This window comes from Linepithema humile, chromosome 1, assembly GCF_040581485.1.
Source record: "Linepithema humile isolate Giens D197 chromosome 1, Lhum_UNIL_v1.0, whole genome shotgun sequence".
In the NCBI taxonomy this organism is placed as follows: domain Eukaryota; kingdom Metazoa; phylum Arthropoda; class Insecta; order Hymenoptera; family Formicidae; genus Linepithema; species Linepithema humile.
Genome location: NC_090128.1, coordinates 40,235,334 through 40,256,613, shown reverse-complemented (window position 1 = coordinate 40,256,613; position 21,280 = coordinate 40,235,334). Strand labels below are relative to the sequence as shown.

Sequence of the window (21,280 nt, the reverse complement as noted above, 5' to 3'; positions counted from 1 at the left end):
ATATATACAACTTTTTTTAAAAGTACAATTTTTTTGGAAAGGTTTTTTGTGAGAAAAACTTTTTTTTAATATAATATATTTTTGAAAGTACAGTTCTTTGAAAAGGTTTTTTATGAGGAAAACTTTTTTTAAAAAAACAATTTTTTGGAAAGGTTTTTTTATGAGGAAAACTTTTTTTTAATATAACAAGGCGTGTACTTGGCGCCCTTTTTTTACCTTTTTTTAAAAAAAGGTTTTTTGTGAGATATCATTTCTTTTTTTTAGTAAAAATAATTTTAATAAATATGATTCTTTTTTTTTAGTAAAAATAATGGTAATAATATCCCACCATCACTCCCGTCATATTTTCAATACGACGATCCTCTTTTTGATTATAGAAATCTTAATTTATACAAACCTAATAATTTTTTTTATATTTTACAACATGTTTTATAAGAAAATTATTAGTGATCATAAAAAGGTTATAAAAAACTATCTGTATTTCTAAGTTATTGCGTTTTTTTCATATATAAAAACAGATTACTTTTGATCAAATTTCTGTAAGAATGACAAAAACATCTTTAGCACCTCTAGACCATTGTCTTTTTTTAATTAGCGTATCGTCAGCTTCAATCCAAGTGTTAGACATTTCTTCTCTATAAACATTACATACCTGCCGATTCCACCAATGTGCACAAAGTACACTTTCTGTCCACTAACTACAGAATACTAACAAGGGAACGTTCACAAGTGTCCCCTCCCCGATTTGATTCTCCTTGAAATATGTTGTAAAACATACAATTTGAGGAGACACGTATTTTTTTATAGCGGCCCTAACTCAAATTTAAGGGATCAAACACTTCTTTGAAAAAAAAACGGTTTTTTTCTTTGTGTGTAACTATCGCCAAAACCGTAGGAGATAAAAAAATATTTCAAATAGAAGTTGTATGGCTTGTAATGGACTTTATAACTGTGTAGTTAAATTTTCAAAAAATGAAATTTTTTTTAATTTACCCCCACCCCTTGTTATTATTTTTTCGAATTTCAAAATTTTTGTAATGACAAAAGTTGTAGCATTTTTTACGCTGAATTCAACCATATATGATTTTATTATGTTTCGAAATCACATCTTTCAAAAATGAGTCATCAATATCACATTATATGCGTCGCGCTGCATGACCGTTTATACCGCACTTGTGTTGTGCATAGTCGCAAAATAAATATAAAAATGACATGTTAATTTATATTTGAGAAAGAAAAGTTAACTAAAATTGTTGCTAAAGCATCTCTTTCACATTACACTCTTATAGATAATCGCTGCATTTCGTGCGCAGCGCGTTGTTATATGCAAGTTAGCTATCAGCGCATATTACACTTTGAAGTTTTGCTTGCAGTGACCACGGGAAAATAATTTATGAAACGAAAACAGTGAATGAATTAATCTATTCAACATATATCTACCCTGACTCTACCTTCTTGGCCCGACTTGACTGAGAATGAAATAAAATATAAAATTCTGTACAGTTTACTCTTTTTCAATAATTTTAATATACTGTGATTCTACATGCTATTACATTCCACTAAATTACTACGATTTTTTTAAACTATGGTATATAAAATGTATATTATAAGTATAATTATAATATATATAAATAAGCTTATATATATATAAAAGCTTATTTATTGTATCAATATATTATAATTATACTTATAATATACATTTTATATTTCAAGATTTTATATACCATAGTTTACAAAAATCGTAATAATTTAATAGAATGTAATAGTATGTAGAATATATCGCAGTATATTAAAATTATTGAAAAAGAGTATGTACAGAATTTTATTCATTGTCAGTCAAGTCGGGCCAAGAGAGTAGAGTCAGGGTGGATATATGTTGAATAGATTGATTCATTCACTGTTTTCGTTTCATAAATTATTTTCCTGTGGTCACTGCAAGCAAAACTTCAAAGTGTAATATGCGCTGATAACTAACTTGTATATGACAACGCGCTGCATACGAAATGCAGCGATTATCTATAAGAGTGTAATGTGGAAGGGATGCTTTAGCAACAATTTTAGTTAACTTTTCTTCCTTAAATATGTGATAACATGTCATTTTTATATTTATTTAACGACTATTGCGCAACACAAGTGCGGTATAAACAATGCGTCATGCAGCGCGACGCATATAATATGATACTGATGACTTATTTTTGAAAGATGCGATTTCGGAACATAATAAAATCATATATGGTTGAATTCAGCGTAAAAAATGCTACAACTTTTGTCATTACAAAAATTTTGAAATTCGAAAAAATAATACCAAGGGGTAAGAGTAAATTAAAAAAAATTACATTTTTTGAAAATCCAACTACACAGTTATAAAGCCCATTACAAGCCATACAACTTCTACTTGAAACATTTTTTTATATCTCCTACGGTTTTGGCGATAGTTACACACAAAGAAAAAACTCGTTTTTTTCAAAAGGGTGTTTCACCCTTTAAATTTGAGTTAGGGCCACTATAAAAAAATACGTGTCTTCTCAAATTGTATGTTTTACAACATATTTCAAGGAGAATCAAATCGGGAGGGGACACTTGCGAACGTTCCCTTTAAGAGTGTTGTCAGCATGTGTGTTGCTACACTTCTGCACTTCAAGACGAGAAAATTTTTTTTATAAAGAATACTATTATTTTGATATACACTATCTCTATTCGTCTCCACAACACGTTACATATACATTTTACGACCGATATTAATTATATCAATGTGATTAGTATCATCAAAGCTGCGAGCTGACAGGTCTGAGCGCCGCCATGTTGGAAAAGAACAGACATCTTTTAGAAAAAGAAAGGAAAGAAAAAAGACGCTCTTATGCGGGAATCGACATTTCACGGGATGTAGAAAAGGACAACCATGTCGCATTTTGATGCTTCTAGTTGACAAAGGAAAAACTTATATATTAGAGAAGGATGACGAACAGACGACGACGACGACCAAGACTTACATAGATTTCGGCATATTTCGACTTTGGCAAACTTTGGCAATTAATATATTTTTTTAGAAAGCATGTACAAAAAAAGTAAAGATACTTTTATTATGTAAATCGCATGTGCTCTATCGATTGAGCCTATTATAAATTCGATCGGTCCACGCATTATTGAGATATGAAAATCTCGACTCCTATCAGCTCATGTGCTCGCGTAAAGATACACGGTCGGTCTTGCGCTGCGCGTGAACTTGGCGCGAGACACTACCGTGTCTCTTGATCTTAAGATACTCAGCCCGGTGCGCTCGAGAGAGTTGCCTCTCTCCTCCCCCCTCCCCTCTCTCTCTTTCTTTCTCTCTCTCTCTCTCTCTCTCTCTCTCGTCCTGACTATCCGGTCGACTTACCGTAAGGACGCCGGTTATATCACGTAGAAAATCCATTCTATTCCATCAGCTGCCGGATACGATATCGCCGGTACCCGTGCAACGGGCGCTTTTATAGCGCCCAATCATTTTTAAGAGTCCTACGAGCCCAAGCATATCCTTGGCCATTCTTGTCGAACCAGAATCGAATCCCACTACTCTGCCCTTATCACCGGTACAAGGGGAGGGGGGGGGGGGGACGGAAGTGCGGAAAATACTTTCTAGATCGACGCCCGAATTAAATCCGCGGCCAGGAATATATACCTATATAAGCGTGTGCAGCTGTCGAGCCCTCGAGAGCGCCATTAAAATGGAATATGGAGATTCGAGACGAGGTCCTTCAAAAGCGGTCGTCCGTGATTGCATCAACGTGCGAAATTTCGTGCAGCGAGGACGACAGGCTTGCCGAGCCTCTCTGTCTCTCTCCCTCTTTCTCTCTCTCTTTCTCTCTCTTTCTCTCTCTCTCTCTCTCTTCCTCTCCCTCCCTCTCTCACTCCGAGATTTCTTTAGGGATTATTAAAATTCTCAAAATAACTTTTGACTGCTTTAACGAGAATTATAATACATCGCTTGTTATATTTTGATTCTTTTCTGAAATGTCTGTTATTCTTTAAAGCTCTATTTTTATATATATTTGAATATATTTTTTATATATTATTTAAAATAATATTTGAGGAAGAAAATTTCAAAATTACTGCACAATATGTAAATTATAAGACGTTTCTTTAAAACGGAAATTTCGACAGCTGACAATTATGAGGAACGTTATTATTTTATATTGATCGGCATTAATCCTTTGCAATTTTATGTTGAAGTGGATTTGACAGAATGCTTCACGATAATCCTGCAAATTCTCTTGCAAAAAGTTCCCTTGCAAATAGTTAGTTGAAGCAGCGCATGATTACCATGTTTTCCCCATTTTTATAAAATTTCTTAAATAATGAAAGGTGAGTGTTACATTTGTTTTAATCCGATAGCTGTAAAACAAGGACGCCGATATTCAATATTGGTAGAAATTAATTCGGATCGGAAAGGATTAAAGACATATTTATATCGACAAATTATTATTAGAAATATTTTACTAGCGCAGTTCTCTCTGGAGCGCGCGCGTAACTTAATACGATACCGATTCATAAAAGCATACATCACTCTTAGAGCGTTTCAGTTAATTGACTCGCGGACTAACTGTATCACGATTTAAAGCCGCCGGCGAAATTTATGAACATTCCTACGCGTACATATAGACGCATCTGCAATTAAACGCGGCGCGAGATTATTGCAATCGCTGCGTCGAAATATCCGGGATTATCCGATCGCGCGTTCTCGGTAACCTCAGTGGCAACTTTGAATATCGATTTCGCGCTGCGAAATATCCGACTAATCCGAACCGTTTACTTTTTCCCTTGCGCGAATTGCGACACGGTCGTAAGAAGCGAGCGGAGCCATTGTCCACTGCGGCAAGTCGCGCCGAAGCGATCACGGGGCGACAAAACACAGGCCGGCGTAGCCGAGCTTGTAGCGGACGTTGGGAAAAAGCTTTCGCCCGAGCGAGCGTGGGGCGCAATCCCCGAAGTAAGCGACGAGCGTAAGCCGCGTAATTAAGTTAGCGCGCGTGACGGGGAAGAAGGAGATCTCGTCCGCAGTTTCCTCAATTGTGCGAATTAATGCGGCCTCGTCTGGGAAAAAAAAGGATAGGGGACCACCTCGTCCGAGTACCAGGGCGCCGTAAAAACGTCTATATCAACGCGCCGCGACGCCGCAAAAAAAAAAAAAAAATCCCGGGAACAGAGAAAACGAGGGAAAAGGGTGGCGCAGCCGGGAGAGAGCAATGCGAGGGAGACTGGCAGAAGGGCGGCCAAGAAACGCGGCATTCTACCATTTCACGACGTGTCTTACAAAGGATCCGGATTTTCAAGAGTCGCTCGTTCGAATTCAACACTCGCTTGGAATGGACGCGTTTAAGCCGCTTAATTCTCGATAAGCTGGAAAGCTGATCTTCGCTGCATTTAGTGACGCGAAGCGAGAGAGAAAGAGAGAGAGAGAATGAGAACGAGAACAAGGGAGCGAGCGACCGAATTCTCTCGCGCGTACGGCGCTCCGCGCTCTTGTCGAGGCTACGCCGCGTCCCTCGACCAGTTTATCTCCATCTCTTTGTCCACCGTATTCGCCGTTTCGACTGTCAATTGGGCCGCGACAACCTGGCCTTCTCGATATCAATTATCCGCAGGATTCGATTGTCGGCTCTTCTGCACAGTCACGCTGCGCGGAAGACCTAAAGAGATCCGGATAGGTGATTCGCGTCGTTACTTCCGATCAAAATGATTCGAGTTATTCGCGCAGATATTCACTGGATTCAATAATTGCGCCGTTTAACTTTGATTTAATATTCGAATTTATAAACTTTATCGAGCTCGATCTTGTATTTATTTTACTATCGAGGTTACAATTTAAACGCCATTTTTATAGCGACCATAAATGTGAGATTCTCCAATCTCTCGAGCGATAGGACGGGTGAAGTTAACTAAAAATGTCTTTGACGAATATGCTCTGTGATTCTTGCCGCATTGAGAAATGACTGCAAATTCCGGATACCGTTATCAGATTTTCGCGCGCAGGGCGAAACTCACTTGTTTCGTGCTCGCGGCGAGACGACAGATCGTCGGCGATAACTGCCTTGAACTTTCGTCGAGAAATGGAAAAGTTAGCTTTTCTCGGTGGCGTGACAGCGTCCAGGCGAAAGATAAGGGCGGCGGCGGCGGTGGCGGCGGCGGCGGCGGCGGCGGCAGCGGCGGCGGCGACGAAGGAATAAATCTACGCACAAGAGTGGCATGCTCGCAAGTGGAAACTTCGTTAGGCAGCAGCCGCGCGAAACAGTAGAAAAAGGGGAAGAGCAGGCGACGGTAGACAAGATTGCGGGGTGGTTTTTACCTGGCCGCTGCGTAATTGACTTTCAAGAACTGAAATCTTGTCGTGAAGTTTGCCCAACTACTACTTTGCGTCTCGCACAGAGGAACTCTTAAACAGTGGAAAGTGTTATAACGTTACGGCGGGCAATAGCCGGTGAATTCCCAGTGTATATATATTTGCTGACGTCCGTTCGGCGCTCGTGAAAGGGACGGCGAGAATCGCGATGGAAACGCGACGCGGTCCGTTGGCAGCGTCCGGCAATTAGCGAAGTAAGTTGAAACCGAGGGAAGTGCTAATTCAAGTCGTTGCGTTTAATACGAATGACCGTGACGACCCCGAAACTTTTCATCGTACTTCGTTTCTATGGACTGATCGTGCTTCACGGAGAAAAGATCACTCAACCTCTTTCAGGTCTGAATTATCTTTCTTACTTCTGCTGAAGTGTGCCTCGGCTAAAATTGAGTCTTACGTACAAGTTAATAAAGATTTAATTCTTCGTGCGACGCTGACAGTCGTTTATTCGCGTAAACTCTATATTCGTTTCAATTTATTCTCGGCAAACGTATTTTTACCTTTCGTTTCATTTGCCTTTTTCACTCAATTATCATGATAAATATGAAGAAAATTAAATTATTTATTTCCGAATTTAACTTTACTTTTCAACTCAAAGTAATTAAATCATTAGAGATTCATGAGTCTCGCGGAAAATGTAGCTGGTATTTGGAGCGCAAAGAGTTAAATAAACGAGGATGAGAGACGGGAGCGAAGTGCGAATGTAACGCACGCAGATTGAGGGAGGTTTAATCGCTGACGCCCTGGTCCGGTTACAGCTGCCAAGATTCTCATTACAAATCTGGCACTGCGAAGCGAAAAGCTGAGATTACTACCGTGCCATTGACTACCGTTCATCCCGTCGACCTCACGTATCCACGCACACAGACACAGATACACCGCACTCGCGTTGATTCGCCAATGCGCGCGCTCTCTCTCTCTCCCTCTCTCCTTCTCCTTCTGCCTGAGCGCATAAAAACCTCTTCAGGAACTGCATCAAAGGAACGCTCGCCCCGGGCTCTTTATCGGGTCGGTTCGGGTCGGGTCGGGTTTAGAGCGAGCTCGTAAGCGCACCTCGCGAAATTCCAATGCGTTTGCTCTACGTTGCGTCGGCGTCTGTTGTCGCCATTGTGCGAACTGTCGAATTTTACGTCGGATTCCGGATCGCAGACCGCCGCCTGAGCCTGTGCGATTGTCTGAGCCCTGGCGTTTGCACGTGTCGGGTTTCGAGTCTCCTCGTTCGTCGTCGAATCTAATCTCGCGGAATTGAAGGTAACGACGCGACACCGAGCACGACTTCCGTCGACGCCGGTGATTTCGACGGCTCGTACCTCTTTCTCTTTCTCTTTCTCTCTCACGTAAGTCGCCTTCCGGCACGCTGGATCTCAATCTGCGAAAGAGAACCGTCGATTGCATCCTCAGAATTTGCAACATGGTTAAAATCTCGTCACTCGTCCGCGCTTCAATGTATTTTGCGAAAAGGTATTTCTTAATCCTTTAAAATACAAAAGTTATTGCGACTTTTTTTTATATGAAAAATGTAACGCGATTTAAGTAATAGAGGAAAAAAACAAACAAATTCTTGCATAAATATACGGAAGATTAGGAAGGAGTGTGAGGGAAAGGCGAGACGATCTTCGAGAATGGTAATTGCGGCGATATACGTGTACACAATGGCGGAAAATATGTTCCCGGAATGATTGAGTTTTGATCCGAAATTCCGATCACGAAACGGTAGGGCAATTTACGAGAGAGTGCCAATGGACAGCTGTTGTATAATGTACGATATAATTCAGTTTATAGCCCTCCACTAGAGTGATTCCAATGCGATCGTAACTACCGCACTGCTTGAATGACGGTAATACAAAACATCTAAAATACGAGACACTCTTACAGTTTTCCCGAGGAGAATATTTTTTATTGCGCCGCAAATCTATTAAGTTTTCTCACGTGCCGCTTATTATCTCCCACTTATTTGGAAAAGAACACCTTCAACGAGGTGCGCTGAACTTTAGTTAGTCAAGAAAATTCTTTTCAGGCCTGAATATTCCCAACCGAGACGGTACGTTTTAACTATGTGCTTTATCAGAAACACGCATAATCGCACACGCTCGCTATATCTCCACTTAAATGACTGTCTTAGCAACATTTCGATTTTCCGAGCGATCGATACGCGCACGTATCTCATTGCACCAAGACGTTTCTCGAATGCGAATATCTCGCGTGCACCAAAGTACGTATATTACCTGTACAATGACGCAACGTTGCCGGTGATAATAGACAACGATAAGGGGAGATTGCGTTATTACTAACCTGAGGATTATGCCTGTAAAGCAGCAAACTTGCTAAAGCAAAGAGCGAAATAAGGCAAACGAGAGTAAAACGAAATGTATTTATTGCAATAATTATGTACATTGTTGGCGAGAATGCCGCCAAGTTTGCCGGATTCGTCAATTAGTTTTACGAATTAGCCGCTCGGTATTTTCGCAGTTATAAATAGTTTTCAGTTATAAGTAGCGACGTTAAATAAAACGGAGAGCGCGTAACTGGATGAAATTTTTGAACCGGTGGCACTCCCTCGTTCGCAGGCACGCATAAAGGCGCGTCTTCGCTTTGAGGTAGCGAAGATCCCAAGTTACTTTTAATACGGCCCGGTATCTTGTAAATTAGTTTTGCGAAGAGAACTTTTGCGCATTAACGAGAGAATACGCGAGATAATCTTGTAAAATATAATCTTTCGTACGCGCGCTGTTGTAAATTAGATGAAGGTATTACGGGAAGCATCTTAGCTAATGGGAAAAGAAATGGCTACAGTGGTTCTCGCAGGGAATTGACGGTCGGATGAAAAAAGAAAGAGAGTAATTGCGAGATGACAAAATTCGCCCGTAAAGCGCGCAACACTCCCACGGTAGATTCTTAAGGTAACTTTTCAATCAATTAATGAAACTTGACGATCCGTTAGATTATTTTTGCCAGGAGATTATCGGTTTCCGGGAAAATATTGGACGTGTATGGACTGCCGGAAACTACACGTCACGCGATATCATACGCGTTTGCAAGTGCACTACGCAACGATTGAGAGGCGGAAGAGGTGCTCGCATTGGAAATGTACGAGAAACGCCAGCGCTGACGGCTCGCGATGAGATTTAAGCGTATATGAGCGTTCACAATTTCGTTGCTTGGATCGACGATATTTCATTAGTAAAATATTAGCGTACTCCGTCGCGCCAAAACTTTTGATTAATCTACACGCTTGTGCGGCGCGTGTAGCGTAAGTTGAAAATTAATATTAGATTTCGAATGACTTTCCGGCAAGGTAATATCCGAAGCGCATCGCGAGACATATAATTATATGTGGGATATGCGCGAGAAACGCAAGGTATCTACAGTGGAATAATTAACACATAAAAGGAAATTTTATCTTTGAACGAATGCTTAAAACACCAAGCGCTTTTTTTCACCAGATTTCGTTCATCTTTCTCGTCGCAGCGCGAGCAAATTAAAAAGTTGCTTGAAAAAGCGACTCTTACGCGCGCGATACGTACCTTTGATTAATGAATAGCGCCGCTCTCTTTTCCGAATATCACGCGCAAATTGGTAGCTCATTATTAGCGACGGGCGACCGTATGTCCCCGTAAAAGCCGCTTGTTCAAGCATATTTTATGTGCTAATAAATCTCAGATATATCCAGCTATTAAAACTTTCCAATGGAAAAGCTAATAAATTTCTATCAAAGAGACGCTACGCGGCACACGTTTCGCCGCGCGCGGACGCGAAATCCGAATCCGTTACCGGCTGCCGTGTGTTGCGATTGCCGACAGAAACGTCGGATTATTTTACGCCGCCACGCCCGATACAATGTCCGTCAATGTATGGGGTATTAATTGCAGCAATTTTTCGTTATTTACCTTTGATGTATTTGGTGTCGCAGTTTCCCGCGATATAATATTTCTCAATTATCCATGTAGCGACCGAAAATATTCGAGATCCCGGTAAATAACACCGACTTCACAATTAATTGTCGCGCGTAATTTAATTGAGGGATATATACTCAGGATCCTCTTTTATGATGCAAATTTTGCGGGCGCGCTCGCGAACGTGAATGCCGCTCGGCAAATCAAGCCAGCGCCGTAACTTGTCGTCGTGAAATTATTAACGGCAACAGCAATCATCAGGCCGTCATTATGCCAGCGAATTAATCACCAGTAAGCATTAATGTCGGTGTGCGCAACAGTACTCTACATAATAGGTCTGTACATAAAAATTTATCTAGAAGTGCGATGAGAAGGAAAGGACACATTATACTTTAAATATCTTTTTGAATATCGCGCCGTACATTACGTTTATTGCCTACTATTTTTTTAAGCTTTAAAAGCAAGAGCATCTCTATTTAGGTGTAATTATAATAATTCAGTTAATATTATTTTTTGAGATAAGTGAGAGAGATATTGTGTGTGACCAGAATTAGCTTCGCATTGTTTCGTGTAATTTAATTTTTTTCTTTTTTTTTTTGCGAGTACAACGAGCGAGAATTCGAGCGATCCGGAATGCTGCAATTCAGCTTTGATACTTTGAAATTGATACCAAGTTGCCACATTGTGTGCCAAGTTACAAAAGACTTTGGAGAGGTTTAAGATTAAATTTTTTTGTCACGAGCGCACTCTCGGGCACCTCTTTGCACGGAGTATATTATGTTAGAACCGCAACGCGCGAACGCGCGTTTCGACTGCGGCACGCGAAGCCTAATCGTCACGCGACTATTATGCGTAATGACAATCATGTCGTTACACTCATGGGGTAAATAGAAGCATAACTGCCAACGCGCGTACGTGACGATTCGCGTTGGTGCGGGCGCACCACTTGCTCGGCGCTCTCTCCACTTTTGCCACTTATTTCGCCGTTATTTTCCCGCTTGTTCGATGAAAACTATCCCCATATTTTTTGGATAGTTATCAGCGCGTTTGCTGAACTCCGAAATTAATTACGCGACTAATTCAATTACGGCCGAAGTTAAGAGCACCCTTTGTGAAAAAGTTATGAATTTATGGGGCGTATCCAGGCGATACGCGTCCTGTTAACTCGGATACCAAAATGCAAATTGCCGCGCGATCACTGAATGAGGCAATATTCTACTTTACTTTGTTTAAGCTTATATTGTACGATATTAATATCAATTATCGACGGCAAGATAATATGATATTACTACATGTTTTCGTTCCGCTTTAAAAACGAATAAAATAAGCAAAAAAAAAAAAAAAAAAACAACTAATGCGTTTGAAAAAAAAGTGAAAATTGATTGAAAGAATACAGCACGCGCGAATCGGCCGTGCCAAATTTAGCAAAATATTTCCCAATATCACAGATTGCGAGTAACGGCTTTTACGTATCTGTGCGAACTTCGCACCGACCACAACTTGCGATGAAAAAAAAACCGTGTAAAACCGCAAACAGCATCGGAATGTAAAACACCGACCCTACCGCAGCTGTTAGCAACGAATTAACGAGCGTTCGCGCTGTTACGTCAGCAGGAGTGGACACCGCGACACCATGCCCGCTGTGTGGATGTTACTAGCAATGTAAATATCAGCCTATCTTATGCGATAACACGCGCGCGGTCTACGGAACGCGCGATAATACGACCGACTTTACTATGTAAATCTCTTATTGCCGTACTTGCTCCGTTTTAATGTCCGGACTTAATTCCGTGCAACGAGCGCCGTTTGTCGATGCGATTGTGCCGCAGTACAGAGTGCCGCGGAATCCCGAAATCTTATTTTAATGACCGCTATTTGAATCTAAATTATCGAATTGATTTGATGGACGTTAATAATTTTCAACTTATGCTTTCAAAATTATAGATTGTTTAAGTTCGAGCGTTTTTTAGTTTTATTTCTTATATAGATTTTCTTTTTTTTTTTTTTATGTAAATATATGTATAATCGCATTGCTTTTTGCGCAAAGTTTGCACAATAAAATCATATAATCTCGGAAAATTTGTAATTTAAATTGATGTAAAACGAGATAAATTATTGATCCGTCTGTGCTTTTTATAGTGTGCTGTTCTTTTAAAAAAAAATCTACCTTGATATCTTGATGTGCACATAAACCACTTTGCCTGAATATTTCTGAGCTATTCGCCGTGCTAATTTCCAATTTATAGTCGAGATTATCGATTTTACGCCGCTTTTAAAAATATTTTGCAAAATTATTTACAATGACGATAACACAGTAATAATCTTTATACGCGAATGTAATTCCATTCCAAAAACGTTAATTAGAATTAATGGAGATTTAACTCGTTTCTTTCTTGGCGACTAAATATGGAAAAGGAATGGGATATATATTCTTCATTCTGTGTATCTCTATGTTTACAAATAACTTTTGCTTTTTATCTTTATACGCTAAAGTTATTCTGATGAATTTTTCTCCTGCTTGCAAAATTTATCAAAATTGCTGAACCATTAATCGATGTGGTAATATCGACATGTGCTTAAAAAGTGGATTTTCACATCGGGAGATGTTGAATATTAAAATAAAGCGTCATGCATTTAACAGGCGCAGTAATTAAGCATACACAATGTACCGTAACAAAATTCCCCGCTGTTCGTTTAGAATATTGCGAATGGCGAGGTGACGCGCGGCAAATTGTAGGACGCGCCGTGCAAATATAAAATTGCAGATTGCAACACACGTCACGCTGTACAGCCGAATGTGCAAAAATATTTTGACGCTCGTTACAAAATTATCCGGACGCGTTGAACGACGATTAATATTGTAAAAATTCCACGATTTTGATGAAAAAAAAGGTATGTAGTGGTGGTGCGTGTCGCGACAACGATCGGTCATCGAGGCGATTCATTATATACATTTGATGTTTGCGTAATTGCTTTTGCTTTATTATTCCATGGAGAATCGTATTTCGATTACTCTTGGAAACACAATATTCAACAGTCGCTGGTATTTCGTACATGAAATTTTACAGTGACTCCTGTCAGCATATCACTCTGTCGACAATGAGTGTCATTAATATTCATTTTGATGTTCTTTGACTGGTTGTATAAACGCGAAATATTATCTAGTCGATGCAGCCCTTTGGGGAACAAAATCCCCTTTGGGATGCGACGAGAGAAGGAAATTATGGTAATGATAAACGACAAAGTAAATTTTCTTCATCGCGGAAAAATAAATTCTTTTTTTGAATACATACTTTTTTTTATCGTACGTAATAATTATACTAATGCATTACTGTCGTAACGAGTATTTTCCAAAAAGACCTTCAGAAAAGAATTTGTTATTTAAGAATGACGTAGCGCAAACTGGGGAGTTTATGCATTTATGCTAAACGTTCACCGAGAGAATCTCGAAGGGACGGTAGAAATTTGTTCGCGCGCGGAGCAAGAAATCTCTAATGTTGAAACCGGCAAACAATTTTCGCCTTCGCCATGAAGAAGCAGCGGTAAATTCCGGAGGACGGCGTATGGGAATCCAAGGGTCGATATCGCATAAAAACAGCGGATCACAGGAACGCGCGGCAAACTCGCAAGTGGAGAGCTCATAAATAAAAGATATTGCCGGCAAAGAGAGAGAGAGAGAGAGAGAGAGACAGAGAGGGGGGGGGAGCGGACAATTATTCTCGCATAGAACGACTTGTTTCTTGTGTCATCGAATACATTACATCCGGTGTACATTACATGATGTACGCTTACACGTCGCGAGATTCCACTTAACCCCGCGACCGCCGCGCGACGTCTTTGCCCGCCGGCGACAAAAACTCGGGCGCGCGAGCCGCGGGAGACGATACTACCGAACGAGTGCATATTGCGCCGAAATTATTCTATGCAAATCGCATTATTCCCGCCTCACCGCATTACAACCGACTGTAATGTATTCCGGAGGGGGATTTATGCGGCTTTGCGGAATAATACCTGACTTAACACATTACTACGGGGAGTTGGACGCGACAATAAGAGCCTCGGCGAAGGGGATGAGAGTGCGATCGGTTGTTCTTAGTTCGAGCTATCCCTCGATCTTGAGTTCCGCGCTTCAGGCACCTTCGTAAATATTGCAGGAAACGTTCTTGGTAAAACGAAACTGTTTGTTCGACAAATAGCGTTTTAAAATTGCATATTTTGCGGAAAATTGCAAGTAAAATTATAATCGCTGAATTATGTCAACTATTTGTGTTGCATTTAATTTCGATTATAATTATTTCAATGTGTGTTCCAAGGGATATTACGAAGACCAAAAATAATATAAAAATGTTTTGCGGAGCGCGGCATAAGGATAAATGCAAATTCAATCGTCAGACGGAACTGCGCAATACGCGCTAACTAGATTAACCGGCTGAAGTATAATCTTCTTTACGGCTCGGGGAGCTTAACGACCCACTGTGTACTCAATAATGGCGATACCGATGCCATTAAAAGACGCTTGTCTGCCGACAACCGGCTCTTCGTCGGCCATGGATTTGCATAAAATGATTGGAAATCTCCGACGAGAATGCTCGTTACTCAGCGCGACTTATCGTGCATAATGTCAAATTTCTTCCGTCAATCTAATGTACGGTTTTCTTCGCGCCGACGAAGGAAGGATAACGTCGTTTCTAAAACAATGGCCGGATATAAATAATAATTAGGTGCGTCCCTCTTTTTCTCCTTTTTCCTTCTCTTTCTCTCTCCCTCTCCTCGTGCGCACTTAACGGAAACGGGTAATTACTCTAAGTTTATACCTAATTTCTCCCGAATTAGAGCGGCGCGAGATTACGTTCCAGGTTCGCGCGCACGTTACGCGATATTGTAAACACGCTGATACTTCATCGGGAGTTAACGTCGCGGACATGTACTGCCGCGCGGCGATAAATTAGAACGTAGATTAGAATAGTTAATGCCAGCCCCGTTCGAACGCCAACGTCGCTTATGTTAATAAATCTCGCAATGGTGTTGCGCGCACCGGTGGGATCAAATGCGGACAAAGGGATGGAGAAAGATATCAGACGGAGCTGCGTCTAATCTATCAATAATACCATCAACAATACGTCAGAATTAAATGGAGAAAGTGCGGCGAACTCGACGGTTCCTCGCATACGTGGGAAATATTTTACGTCAAATATAACAGATTCGCCACTTTACAGCATCAATAAAAGGATCCAGGCAAAAAAGAAAAAAAAAAACAATACTTTTGGAAGAACGATTCATAAGCGTGAAAAATTATATACATCCGGAATAGAAATTCATGGAATTCCCACGATATAAGCGATTTTTCTCGCCGCATTTCTCTTTCGTCCCTTCCGCCCTGTTCCTTCCGTCGCGGCGCGATATATCTTTCATCTTGTGAGTGGCATTCCAAAGTTTCGACGATGAGTGAGCTGTTCGAGTCCGGATTCATCCGAAATTGCTGTCCCTCGCGCGCAAAATCTTAACCTGAGTCTGCCGACAGTCAATTACCGAGTGGGTGCTGAAATCAGAGTAAATGCCGTCAGCGAGGGTTGGCGGAGGGAGCTCGTGTGACCTCCCGCGCGAAGGACGATGGATGCTTTCCTCGACGGTGGTGGCGGTTTACCAGTTGAAGGCGCCAGGACCAGGACCGGAATTTTCGAACAAAAGAGCGGCGGTCCTGATTTAGTAGCGTGCATAATTTCGTCCTGGTCATAAATTAATATTTCCACCGCTTTGTCCATTCGTCGACCTGCCTGCGGCCGCGGAAGAAAAGGATCTTGATGAATGAAAATCCTTTTACAAATTTTGATGATATATACGAGCGCGCCCGTATAATTTTGACAACAGCCCGAATTTACGCGTTTGCAAATACTTGCTCTCATATTTCGCGCGGATGTGGAATTTGTCGCGCTGTTCATTAGCATATAAATTATATCAAAACTGTAATTATCTCTAGAATATTAATTGAATATCGCTTTTTTAAATTAATTGATAATAGATTGAAATGCAACATAATATTTCGATTCTACGATTATATACAGATACGCGCGCGCGCGCGATGCGATCTATATATGTATTTCTGAGATATATTATGCTTGGAATTTTCTTTTTTCTTGATATGGACTTTCTTTGTTATCTCGATAAAGACGTTCCTTTTTCTACTTCTTTCACTAGTAAATTAGTTCAAGAATGAAATGAGGGACGAAGCTTGTGATAAGCTAAGATAAACTTGTGATAAGCTACGATAAGTTTCACAATTAGTGACGTTAGATAACGTGTAGTGTGTGTTAGATAACGTATAATAGAAACATTTATGAGACAAAATATTTCACATGCTTTCATCTAAAAAAAATATTTTTTTTTTTTTAGTACAATACATAATAAAACATTATTAAAAATATTATTCGCAAAATGTAAACAAATATATGAATTATTTTACAATATTTGGTATTTTTCTCTTATTTCGCGGATAATATTTCTACGCATAGCATTTTGTTATATTTCATCAATTCTTGTATCATACAGATTAATTCAAACTGTTGCACACAATTTAACGTAAAATAAACATTTTTCAGACGGAAATATGAATGAAATGCGTTACTTTTTAGTGGATTATTTTCTTCCTCGTCTATTTTTGTTTTTGACAGTTTCACGATATTATTTGTTCAAATTTGCATAAATTATAACCAGCGCATCGAAATTAAAACAAATGTTCTTTTAAGCATCGATTCTAGTCTCAATGAAGGAATTTCATTTATTGTTTGATTATGCTTTAATGAGCAAATGGGAATAATTTCACAATAACCAAAGCTAATTTATATCAATTATAATATGGGGAAGCATTTGAATTATCCAATAATTATCATTTATTTAGTATAGTTAGTGGATATTGTATGTATTGATATAATATTTATTAATATTTTCCGTATATTTGTTGCAGATTAATCGGACTTTTCGAATCGGATTACATTGTATTAGGCTGCACGATTCTTAAGGTGAGAGTTTATAAAATTAACTCTACAAATTTTTCATTTAAATTCCACGCAAATATTCAGCGAAATAAAGACATATGCGTGACGCAAAAGGAAAAAAAATCCGTTGCGGTTGCGGAAATAAACGGTTTCAAATGAAAAAGCGAGGATTAAGAATTTAAGGACGACGGAACTGCATCGCGGAGCGATGTATCGCGATGCAAAGCTGCGAACGTTGAAATTAAACAGTCCTGCTAACAGCTTCGGGGCGCTTCCATCAATTTAGGCTCACCCACCTTTTTTTTTTTTTATTTGAAACGAATGCCGTTGCGGGCCTGAACAGTACTCGCGGAAATTTAAATGTATGTCGGTGGATATACGCGAATGTGTGTTCCTGTATGTACGCGAAGCTTATCTGCAGATTAGGACTTAAGCCGGGAATGGGGAAAAAATCGCATCGATCGATTATTCGGTCGACATCGCCGTGCGCGAATTAAACAACTTCAATTCAGCGAGCAATTCATTATTGCGAGCGCAATAAAAGCGTAAAATAATTAATTATTTGAAAATTTGCGGTACGAAATCAACGAATGGTCCGCTATGATTATTATAAAGGTATAAACAATGGTAATGACGAGCGTTTTTACGAGCGCTATTCAGAATAATAAGTGTTATGGAATAATTATTCGCGTTCTCTCAGGTAGTTGTATAGTTTCGATGTATTCAATAAATCTAATAAAATGCGCAGTCTCTGTTTCGGAATTCAATATCGCGGCTAAAGCTACGATTGCGCACGTGTAAAATGCGGCAAACTCATAACAACGTTTGCAATGCACGCGGCACAAATTAGGGAAGAATTTCGCCGGTCGGAGATTGTTTGTGTGTAATATCGTTGGTCGATATTTATTGCGTAGAGAGCGCCGAACGAGAGTAAGCGCGATTTCCTAAATTTCCTACGTATATCCTCTTTTTTTTATCGACACATCGATATACTTCACACACAGCAATTGTAAATAACTACGTCGCGACACAAAAAGTTTAGTTTTATACAACTCTGGAAAATTGCTCGATATGAAATATCGGTGTCAAATAAATGGAATATTCTGTATGTCGTTTGACGCGCTGAAATTGGAGATAATAAAATGTTATGAAAAAGGCGAGAGAGCGGGTGATGAGGTGCGTTTGCGAAAATGTTGTCACGCGTAATCAACATTGATCAGACCAGTCCAGTCTGAATTTGTGATAACGCGTATTTCCGTTAATCCGACCCATAGTTGACGTGATCATCAGCGGTGCGCAATTATGGCGAAATTCTCGAGCGCGGTAAACGATTATGAAAAATATACGCGCAAAAATTGATGAGTGAAAGAAAAATATCCCGCACGCATCACACCGATCGCGATGGCGTATTCAGTCGCGGAGGATAATGGAGGACTGATTCGGGAAAGGCTTAAGGATTAAAAATTATTGTTACGTGAACGCCGATTGATGTTGCGAATATCGCGTGAATGTAGAGTGGCCGTTTGGGCACCATTAAACACGACAAGATTTATCACGATTCTTTCTCCATGCGACAGCACGGCGTCACGGAATTATTTGCAGACTTTGCAAACAGCCGGTGGACGGCGGATGAGACAAACTCGTTTAACCGATATTACGACCGCCTATATGCAGGCAGCTAGTTGCGCGGTCGACTGAATCCGCATCATGAAAATATCACATGACGTTTGAGCCGCATTTGCATAACGCGTCCACCGACACGTTAGTCTCGAGGATTAACAATTATCATATCGAGCGACCGGAAAATACGCTATAACTCTTCATTATTCGTTTAATCCAGGTCAGTTGAAAAACTTTTCGCGTCGAAACATTTTATCGTCAAAAAACTGCTTTGTGTAATTTACAACGAAATAATATATCTTTTTTTTCTCAATAACAATGGAAAATTCGGTTTGCAACTGTCGAATGTTACAAAACACCTCTCCGACATGCGTGATGTGTATATTAAGACGCCATTTTTGGAATTCTGCGGCAGTCGCTCTTGAATTCGAAACTCTTTATTTGAATTTTCGTCAAAAGTCTCGTTTAGCGAAGTGTCTGGTTTTTTTTTTCCCTCTCCGAACTAGAGGCGCGTTTAGTGTGAACTGTCACGTCCGTCGCAGTGGCAATTTGTCGCGCGACGGAACGTCAGGTCGAGCCACTGAAATTTTTAATTCCTTACGAGGCGAGGTAGAACAAGGACGGTGGTTCATTTGTTCTTGAGACAATTATGTCGTGAGAATAAGGCGCGGAGCGGGTCGCGGGTACAAAAGCGGGAAGAGAGAAAGAAGATAGCGTTGTCACGCCGAGCACCGCCGGATGTAACGCAGCTCGCTATTCGGTCTTTTATCGTTAACCTTATTTCTGCGATGTTATTCTTATGACAAACGTTTCTCCCTGAATTAACTGCTTGAGAGTACGTTAATCTGTACACGAATTGCCGGTGTTAAACTCGATGAAAGTTACGCGCGTTTCATAATTCATTCGCTACTAGTAATCCTGATTCTCGTACACCCCACGTCGCAATTAGATTCGTCTGCTTACAATTAACACACAGCAAATACTCGAGACGCGTGTCGGAGAACTTTATCAGCGTGCACAATCGGAAGCTACTTACGGCGATGAAGTTCCACGTTGTTGCGCCAACACTTTCCCGCGGCCGTTATTTCGTTTCGCGTGTCGCCGGTTATACTCGCGCCGTGGGGGTGATACGCGTCGCAGTTTCTCGCTTCCGCGATTGTCGGGCTGTATTTGCATCGCGGATACCTGGGTCGCCCGCGAGTGTCGAAGCGTCGTAGCGCGAACGTACACGGGGAACCATCGAGTCCCGTGATGGTAATTCGCTTTCGCCCGTCAGCTTCGCGCCGCCGACATGCACCTGCCTGAGTTTGACGCCACGGCCAAATTTCCGGCATCCTTTTTCGCATTCAGTAGTAACATCATGTAACTAGTCAGACAGCAAATCTCCCGAGCGGTTTCATGTATTATCACGCTTGTCTGTGTGTGTGTGTGAATCGATCTTTTCTTCAAAAAACTCGGAAGTTCAGACAATTTGAAGCACTTTCTTAGAATTTTTAGCGAAACAATTTTTCCATTGAATGTCGAAAAAAAAAAAAATTATTTACAAAAATTAAGCAAAACATTTGAGATTTCTGAAAATAAGCTTGCAAGGATTCTGAACACTGCAGGCACGTAGTTGTCTTTTCCGCACGGAATCAACGGGGCGCTAAACTCGATATGTGCGTCGTCAGGTACGAACATAATTATCAAACAAACTTACGCCGTTGCGTGCGAAGAACCCGTTACACAGGATGCATTAAGATGCAATTCTGCGGAACAGACGCTGAATGTTGATGACGCGACTGTCAGAATCGTTCGTTTCTTGATGCGAGTTTCCGCTCGCCGAGTGTTCCTCTCAAAAGAAGGGAAACTATATCTACGGTCTACGTCGATTTTCACAGAGCAGAACTGCATAGCCGTGAATATCGATTGTGCCGATGTTCTTTGAAAAATGAAATTTATAACGCGGAGATATTCTTTCAGAGGTTGTCAGTCTTTTTAAGAAGTTTTCCGATATCACGCTTGATCTTGGAGAAACTCTTTAGCTAACTCGATATGTTGTCACGTACGAACGTAATTATCGAACAAACTTAAGTCGTTGTATTAACTTGAGCCATTTTAAGGGCTGGGAACTGCTAATGGGAATGTCGTTAACATCGCGCTCATCGACCCGTAAATTCGTAAAAACTTTTGCGAACGGTAATGCGATCGCGAAAGTAAGCGCGATGTAATCCGTTTACTGGCTCGAACAATGCAGCGCGACGCTCACATAAAATTGTTGAAATTAAAACATCGGCTGATGCGTCGGTCCTCGAATTGAAAAATATTATCGCGCCAATGAGTTTATCGACGGAAAAACATTTGCAGTGCGCTGTTGAAGCAATTAGAGATAATAAAGTTTTGATTCAACGGGCTTAGAGCTT

General features: G+C 40.5%; 1 protein-coding gene across 5 annotated transcripts in view; it reads left to right on the top strand.

Moving 5' to 3' along the window:
- LOC105677977 (neuroligin-1-like) overlaps positions 1 to 21,280 on the top strand; it is a 200,330-nt gene that overhangs the window by 73,004 nt on the left and 106,046 nt on the right. For 4 of the 5 annotated variants that reach the window (XM_067361303.1, XM_067361304.1, XM_067361302.1 and 1 more), the window contains one exon: positions 17,228 to 17,282. The exons of the other annotated variant lie outside the window; for it this stretch is intronic. The gene's annotated coding sequence lies outside the window, so the exon portion shown is untranslated. The remainder of the gene's footprint in view (positions 1 to 17,227; positions 17,283 to 21,280) is intronic. 5 annotated transcript variants of the gene reach the window in all.